The sequence below is a fragment of the Heterodontus francisci genome, unplaced genomic scaffold (assembly GCF_036365525.1).
Source record: "Heterodontus francisci isolate sHetFra1 unplaced genomic scaffold, sHetFra1.hap1 HAP1_SCAFFOLD_1237, whole genome shotgun sequence".
NCBI lineage: Eukaryota > Metazoa > Chordata > Chondrichthyes > Heterodontiformes > Heterodontidae > Heterodontus > Heterodontus francisci.
In genome coordinates this window covers 66,501-74,601 of record NW_027141243.1, presented here as the reverse complement: position 1 = coordinate 74,601, position 8,101 = coordinate 66,501, and the positions used below count along the sequence as shown (strand labels likewise).

At 43.9% G+C, this 8,101-nt stretch overlaps 1 non-coding gene across 1 annotated transcript; it reads left to right on the top strand.

The window, feature by feature from the left end:
* The first annotated feature begins 6,484 nt into the window (after positions 1 to 6,484).
* Positions 6,485 to 6,567, top strand: trnas-uga (transfer RNA serine (anticodon UGA)). Its single transcript has one exon. It is a non-coding gene; the product is annotated as a tRNA-Ser (tRNA).
* The last annotated feature ends 1,534 nt before the right edge of the window (positions 6,568 to 8,101 follow it).

The following is an 8,101-nucleotide window of genomic DNA, read 5'->3' as shown; positions in this document are numbered from 1 at the left end:
AGTTTGGAATCCACCAGGGGCACTCAATTCCAAACCTCATTACAGACTTGGTCCAAACATGGAAAATAGAGCTGAATTCAAGAAGTGATAGTAACTGCCTTTGCCAGCAAGGTAACAGCAGACTTAGTATGGTATCAAGGAGCTCAAGCAAAACTGGAGGCAATGGGAATCAGGGGGGAAATGCTCCACGAGATGGAGTCCTACCGAACACAAAGGAACATGGTTGTGGTTCTGGAGGCCAATCATCTCAGCCCCAGTACATTGCTGCAGGAGTTACTTGGGCTGATGTCCGAGGCCCAACCATCTTCAGATGCTTCATCAATGAATTTCCCTCCATCATAAGGTCAGAAGTGGGGATGTTCACTGATAATTGCAGAAAGTTCAGTACTATTCTCGACGCCTCAGATTCTGAAGCAGTCCAGGTCCACATGCAAGAGGACCTGGAATATCTTCAGGCTTGGGCTGATAAGTGGCAGGTAACATCCACACCACCCAAGTGCCAGTCAATTATCATCTCCAACAACAGAGAATCTAAACATCTCCCCCTGACATTCAATGGCATTATCATCGCTGAATCCCCCACCATCAACATCCTGGGGATCAGCCTTGCCCAGAAACCTGGAACAGCGATAAACATACTGTGGCTGCAAGAGTTGGTCAGGGGCTGGAAATTCTGCAACTCATCTTCTAACTCCCCAAAACCTGTCCACCATCGAGAAGGCGGAAGTCAGGAGTGTGATGGAATATTCTCCACTTGCCTGCATAATTTCAGTCACTACAGCACTCCAGAAGTTCAACTCCAACCAAGACAAAGCAACCTGCTTCATCACCACCCTATCCACCATCTTAAACATTCACTTCCTCCAGTACGATGCACAGTGGTAGAAGTGTGTATCATATACAAGGTGCAGTGCAGCAATTCACCAATGCTCCTTTCACAACTCTTTGCAAACTCGCATCCAGTATCACCTAGAAAGACGAAAGAGTAGATGCATGGGAACAGCACCACCTGCATGCCTCCCTCCAAGTCACACAACATCCTGACTTGGAACTATATTGCTGAGTCAAAATCCTGGAACTCCCTCCCTAACAGCACTGTGCATGTATCTCACCATATGGACTTCAGCGGTTCAAGAAGGCAGCTCACTACCACCTTCCCAAGTGCAATTAGGGATAGGAAGCACATTCCAGCATTGCCAGGGACCCTCATATCCCAAGAACGAATAAGAAAAAGAATGGATAATTATCTTACGAAAAAAATGTGCAGAACTGCATGGAAAAGGCGGGTGTGTTGGACCAGCTGAGTTGCTCTTGCAGAGAGCCTGCATTCATATAAAGGGCAGGAACACCTCCTTCTGTGCTGTAACAATTTTATGATTCAATTCTATTCTGTTATATAAAGGAGACATTTTGCTCCAACTACACAATATTCTGGTTAGACCACACCTGGAGTACTGTGTATAGTTTTGGTCTCAGCCCTTTATAAAGGACACACATTGGCCTTGGAAACAGGGCAGTGAAAATTTACCAGAATGGAGCCAAGGCTCTCATGGTTAAATTATGAGGTGCGATTCATTCAAGCAGGCCTGCATTCCTTGGAATATCGGAGATGTCTGGATGATTTGATTGAGTATTTTAGGATTAGGAAATGAATTAGAACATAGAACATAGAACATAGAACAGTACAGCACAGTAGAGGCCCTTCGGCCCACGATGTTGTGCCGAACTTTAACCGACACAAGATCTAAGTAACTACCTACCCTTCATTCTACTATCATCCATGTACCTATCCAAGAGTCACTTAAATGCCCCTAATGTATCTGCTTCTACTACCACCGCTGGCAGCGCATTCCACGCACCCACCACTTTCTGTGTAAAGAACCTACCTCTGACATCTCTCTGAAACCTTCCTCCAATCACCCTAAAATTATGCCCCCTGGTGATAGCGCGTTCCACCCTGGGAAAAAGTCTCTGAATATCCACTCTATCTATGCCTCTCATCATCTTGTACCCCTCTATCAAGTCACCTCTCATCCTTCTTCGCTCCAATGAGAAAAGCCCTGGCTCCCTCAATCTTTCTTCAAATTAGTCGGCGAAATAGAGAGAAACTTCTTTTTTCCCTTGTTGCTTTAAATGTGGTGCGTTGTGTTCTCATCTTGAATCGTAGAATAACGGAATTATAGAAAGTTCAAGGGACAGAAAGAAGCCACTTGGCCCATTGCGTCTGTGTGGCCAAAAATTGATCCACCACTTCTAATCCCACCTTCCAGCATTTGGTTCATAGCCCTGAAGATTATGACACGTGAGATGCATATCTAGACTCCTCTTAAATGAGTCCAGGGTTTCTGCCTCAACTACCCTTTCAGACAGTGAGTTCCAAACCCCCACCACCCTCTGGATGAAAAGATTGTTCCTCATCTATCCTCTAATTTTTCTACCAATCATTTTAAATCTATGCCCCGAGTCATTGACCTCTCTGCAAAAATAAATAGGCCATTCACCTCCACTCTACCCCTCAACATTTTGTACATTTCAATCAGATCTCCCCTCAGCAATCTCTGTTCCAAGAACAACCTCAAAATAAATTAACAACTCCATTTCCCAAAGCATTTCTAAAGATTCACAAAGCTGGAGACTAGATTTTATTCTCATTCCTTTCGATTTTTCGCACTCCCAAGTGCAAATACTTTCCAAAACTGCTTCACGGTTCTTCACCTTGCATCATGCCCAGGGCTGAGGAAGTTCAGTGATGTGGAGATTCTGGACACGTGGCGGCCAAATACAAAGCAGCTGTAAGCAGGAAGGCCACCAGACAAAGTACTGGAAGTAGAGTAAGTGCTGCAATCTGTGTGATGAGGACACCTGGACAAGACCTACCTACAAACGCAGCCTCAGTTACACACAGGCAGAAATAATCAAGGAGGAACAGGAGGAAGGAACAGCAAACATGTCTGCTGCAAAGTTACAAAATGTAAACCACATTGACTCCTAAAGAGTGAACTAACAGCCATATACACCGAGAGTGTATCGGGTGGTAAATGACCGGGTTGGATTTGTCCTGCATTTTGTGTGCAGGACATACCTGAGCAATTTCCACATTGCCATGTAGATGCCAGTATTGTAGCTGTACTGGAACAGCTTGGCTAGGGGAGCGGCAAGTTCTGAAGCACAGGTCTTCAATTCTATTTTCGGAATGTTTTCAGGGCCTTTGCAGTATCTAATGCCTTCCGCCGATTCTTGATATCACGTGGAGTGAATCATATTAACTGATGACTGGCATCTGTGATGCTGGCGACATCAAAACGAGGCCAAGATGGAACATCCACTCAGCAGTTTTGGCTGAAGATGGATGCAAATGCTTCAGCCTTGTCCTTTGCACTGATGTGCTGGTCTCCCCCATCATTGAGGATGGGGATATCTGATGTAATCTGATCATGCGTTATCCTCTTTAATACATCCTGAGCGTTCTCTATCCTATCTGATAGATCCTGACCCTTCCTTAAACACTTTGAATCTCCTTTAGCTCATGATCTTCTCTAATATGCTCTGTTATTTCTTTGATATACTCTGAGAATCCCTTACTGTCACTGTACACACTTATAGTCTTTAGATCCTCTGGTTAACATATTAACCCCTTATATTCCCTCTCAGCCTCTATAATCCCCATGTCCTTGTGAATTCACGAAGAAACGCTTCAACTCTCTGAAACTATGAGAAAAGTGTTTTGTAAGCCATGGCACAGATCGATGTGTGTGGAAACGGCTGACTTTACAGCATGTGCAGGAAAATAAAGAGCAAACTTGTGTGTGTGAGAAGCACACAGATAGGGTGTGCCTGGAGCTGCACACTTACTTATTTAGAGATACAGCACTGAAGCAGGCCCTTCGGCCCACCGAGTCTGTGCTGACCATTAACCACCCACAATCCTACACTAATTCAATATTCTTACCACATCCCCACCTATCTATATATTTCCCTACCACCTACCAATACTAGGGGCAATTTATGATGGCCAATTTACCTATCAACGTGCAAGTCTTTGGCATGTGGGAGGAAACCAGTGCATGCAGAGGAAACACACGCCGACAGAGGATGAACTTGCAAACTCCACACAGGCAGCTCCCAGAATTGAACCCAGTTCGCTGGAGCTGTGAGGCTGCGCTGCTAACCACTGCACCACTGTGCCACCCACTTGGGACAAGTAAACAAAAAAAAGGAAACCGTTTACGTGAAAGCAGAATATTAAAAACAGACACTGCTGGAAACATTCAGCAGGTCAGGCAGCATCTGTGGAGAGATATTCCTTTCACCAGGATACAATTATCCACTTTGATACTTCACATAGCTCCGATCTTATACTCTCCACATCTCCCTGCAGGAAGTGTTTGGGCTGAAATGATGGTTTTGTAGATTTGAGCAAACAGAGTAAGGCAGCAATACATAACTCCCCCACTGCGGCCTGGGGAAGGATGGAACTCAGATTCAGGAATCTTGGATGTGTTGATAAAAGGAATAAAAGAACACATTCTTCTTCACCACAATAACCATGAGGATGGAATTCAAAACCATGTGTGCAGGTGTAATGGATTCATGGGCCGTCGACTGAACCTCTCGGCCACATCGTCCCAGGAACACGGCTCAGAAAGTTCTCATATTTCCTTCATTCTCATTACAAAGCCCTGGACTCAGAGAGCGCACAGCAAGAAAACTCACTTTTAATTATCAGTCATCAGTGCCAGAATTTAATCTCTATTCGCGTGGTTATGTGGATTTATGTTCCAGTCTTATGAGCGACGGGGTTTCCAATCCCAATGCTGTCATAACTTGTGTTATATCGTCAGAAAAGCTACTTAGATGTAAAGTTGAAAATAAAAGCAGAAGATGTTGGAAATATTCAGCAGGTCTGTTTGCTTTCGTGGAAAGATCATCTTCACTAAAAAGATCTTTGTCGAACAATCCATGTTCGACTATCGCAGCTGATTGAGTGGGACTGTGACTGTATAATGGTGAATACTCTGTGTTGTGGTCACAGCAACACCGATCAAGACAGAGCTTGTTTTATGTCTTAAATCGGCTGCTGTACCTGATAATGGAATGCAGCAAAGAACCAATCTTTACTCCATGAAAATGTATTTCTTCTTGATGGATGAAAACTATTGCCTCCTTTTACATCATCGCACTTACACATGCCTGTGCTTCAGGCTCCAAAATTCAAACCCACCTCTTCTCTCAGATTATTCCTTCCACTATTAATACTGACTTCCTTCCATTTCATTTTACTGCAGCTTCGCCAACTGTAACATTCACTTTCATGTTTTTTTTATAGCCTTTTTTTCTTAAAGCCTTTCTGGGTGACCACCACTAATTCTAAGTTGCACATGCTCCATTCGCACCAATGTTCATTTGGGCCTTGAACTCAGTCCATACATTTCGGTCTAAGTGACCGCTCGGCAGACACACACGACAAAAGCAGGGCTACACTGAGGAAGGACAGAGTCGGAATGCTGATAATATTTATTTGGGGAATTTTCTGAGACAAGGGATGTGACTTGAGGAACTGGGTTTTGATTTCGTGGCAGTTGGTGTTTTTCTCATGAACTGTGTTCTTTGATGAAGGAACGGAGACATTTGATGAGGGCAGTGGTAATGTGGTTGCTGTTGTGGAGATGGATTTTCAAAAGTCATTTGGTGAAATACCACATCATCAACTTGTTAGAAAAATTAAAGTGATGGAATTAAAGAACCAGTGACAGCGCGGATACATAATTATCTGAGGGATATAAAACAGAGAATAGCGAGAAGAAAAGAGGACTGATTTCCAGGGTGATGGGGAAAAGCTGGATTGTGGGATTAAACTGACTGATCTTCCAAAGAGCTGGCACAGGCTCAGCGGGTCGAGAGGCTTCCTTCTGTGCTGTAAAATTCACTCATTCCATCATGTAAATTTTCACATCAAATGGGAGATGTAATTAGAACATTAGAACATTAGAACATTACAGCACAGTACAGGCCCTTCGGCCCTCGATGTTGCGCTGACCTGTGAAACCATCTGACCTACACTATTCCATTTTCATCCATATGACTATCCAATGACCACTTAAATGCCCTTAAAGTTGATGAGTCTACTACTGTTGCAGGCAGGGCGTTCCATGCCCCTACTACTCTCTGAGTAAAGATACTACCTCTGACATCTGTCCTATATCTATCACCCCTCAACTTAAAGCAATGTCCCCTCGTGTTTGCCATCACCATCCGAGGAAAAAGACTCTCACTATCCACCCTATCTAACCCTCTGAATATCTTATATGTCTCTATTAAGTCACCTCTCCTCCTCCTTCTCTCCAACGAAAACAACCTCAAGTAATGTAATGTAATGTAATGCAATTCAAGGCTCAAAGACAATGATTCCCAGAATATGTGCAGTCGAAGGCAATTGTATAAAGCATTGTACCGATAATTAAATACAAAGGCACATTCTTATTGTGCTGTGATGGCTGAGTGGTTAAGGTTTTGGACTTGAAATCCAATGGGGGTTTCCCCGCGCAGGTTTGAACTTTGCTCACAGCGAAGTTGGTATCATTTTCCTCGAGTCGGCTGCTCCATTTGCTGATTAGAAATGTTCAAATGTGTGAACAAAGAAAATTACAGCACAGGAACAGGCCCTTCGGCCCTCCAAGCCTTCGCCGATCCAAATCCTCTATCTAAACATGTCGCCTATTTTCTAAGGGTCTGTATCTCTTTACTTCCTGCCCATTCATGTATCTGTCTAGATACATCTGAAAAGATGCTATCGTGCCCGCGTCTACCACCTCCACTGGCAATGCATTCCATGCACCCACCACCCTCTGCGTAAAGAAATTTCCACGCATATGCCCCCTAAACCTTTCCCCTTTCACTTTGAACTCGTGTCCCCTTGTAATTGAATCCCCCACACTGGGAAAAAGCTTCTTGCCATCCACTCTGTCTATACCTCTCATGATTTTGTACACTTCAAACAGATATTGTGAAGCTGAACAAAAGGTAAGAAATAAACACAAAAATCAGCCTGTTTTTACAACATTTGCCACTACCAAATGCATCTTCCCCTCCCTTCCCCTGTCAGCATTCTGAAGGGATCATGCCCTCCACGACACCCTGCTCCACTCCTCCATTACCCCTACCACCTGGTCCCCATCCCGTGGGACCTTCCCCTGCAATCGCAGGAGGTGTAATACCTGCCCATTTACCTCCTCTCTCCTCACTATCCCAGGCCCGAAACACTCCTTTCAGGTGAAGCAGTGATTTACTTTTACATCTTTCAATGTAGTATACTGTATTCGCTGCTCGCAATGTGGTCTCCTCTACATTGGGGAGACCAAACGCAGACTGGGTGACTGGTTTGCTGAACACCCTCCCTCAGTCTGCAAGCAGGACCCTGAGTTTCCAGTTGCTTACCATTTCAACACACACCCCCTGCTCTCATGCTCACATCTCTGTCCTGGGATTGCTGCAATGTTCCAATGAACATCATCTCATTTACCAATTAGGCACACCACAGCCTGCCGGACTGAACATTGAGTTCAATCATTTCAGAGCATCAGTGGCCCCCCATTTTATTTTTAGTTTCAGTTCTTTTTTCTTTTTTACAATTTTTTTTCAATGTTTATTTCATTTCATCTTAGTTTGTTCAGTTTGCTTACCCACTGTTTTTTTTTCATGTTTGTACTTGCTGCTGTTCACCTTTCAGTCCGTTAACAACCTATTTGTTCTAATGCTTTGTCTTTCAACACACCATTAACATATTGTTTGCCTTTGCTCCATGATCTTTTGGTCAGCTTTGTGGCCTTGTCCAATCTACACCTTCTCCTTTATTATCTCTTGCCCCACCCCCGCCTCACTTGCTTATAATCTTTGACATTTCTAATATTTGCTAGTTCCGAAGAAGGGTCACTGACCCGAAACGTTAACTATGCTTCTCTTTCCACTGATGCTGCCAGACCTGCTGAGTGGTTCCAGTATTTCTTGTTTTTATTTCAGATTTCCAGCATCTGCAGTATTTTGCTTTTACAAAAATCAGTCTGCTGGAAATGAAGAAAAGGGAAAAGCAATAGGTGAGCTTCAC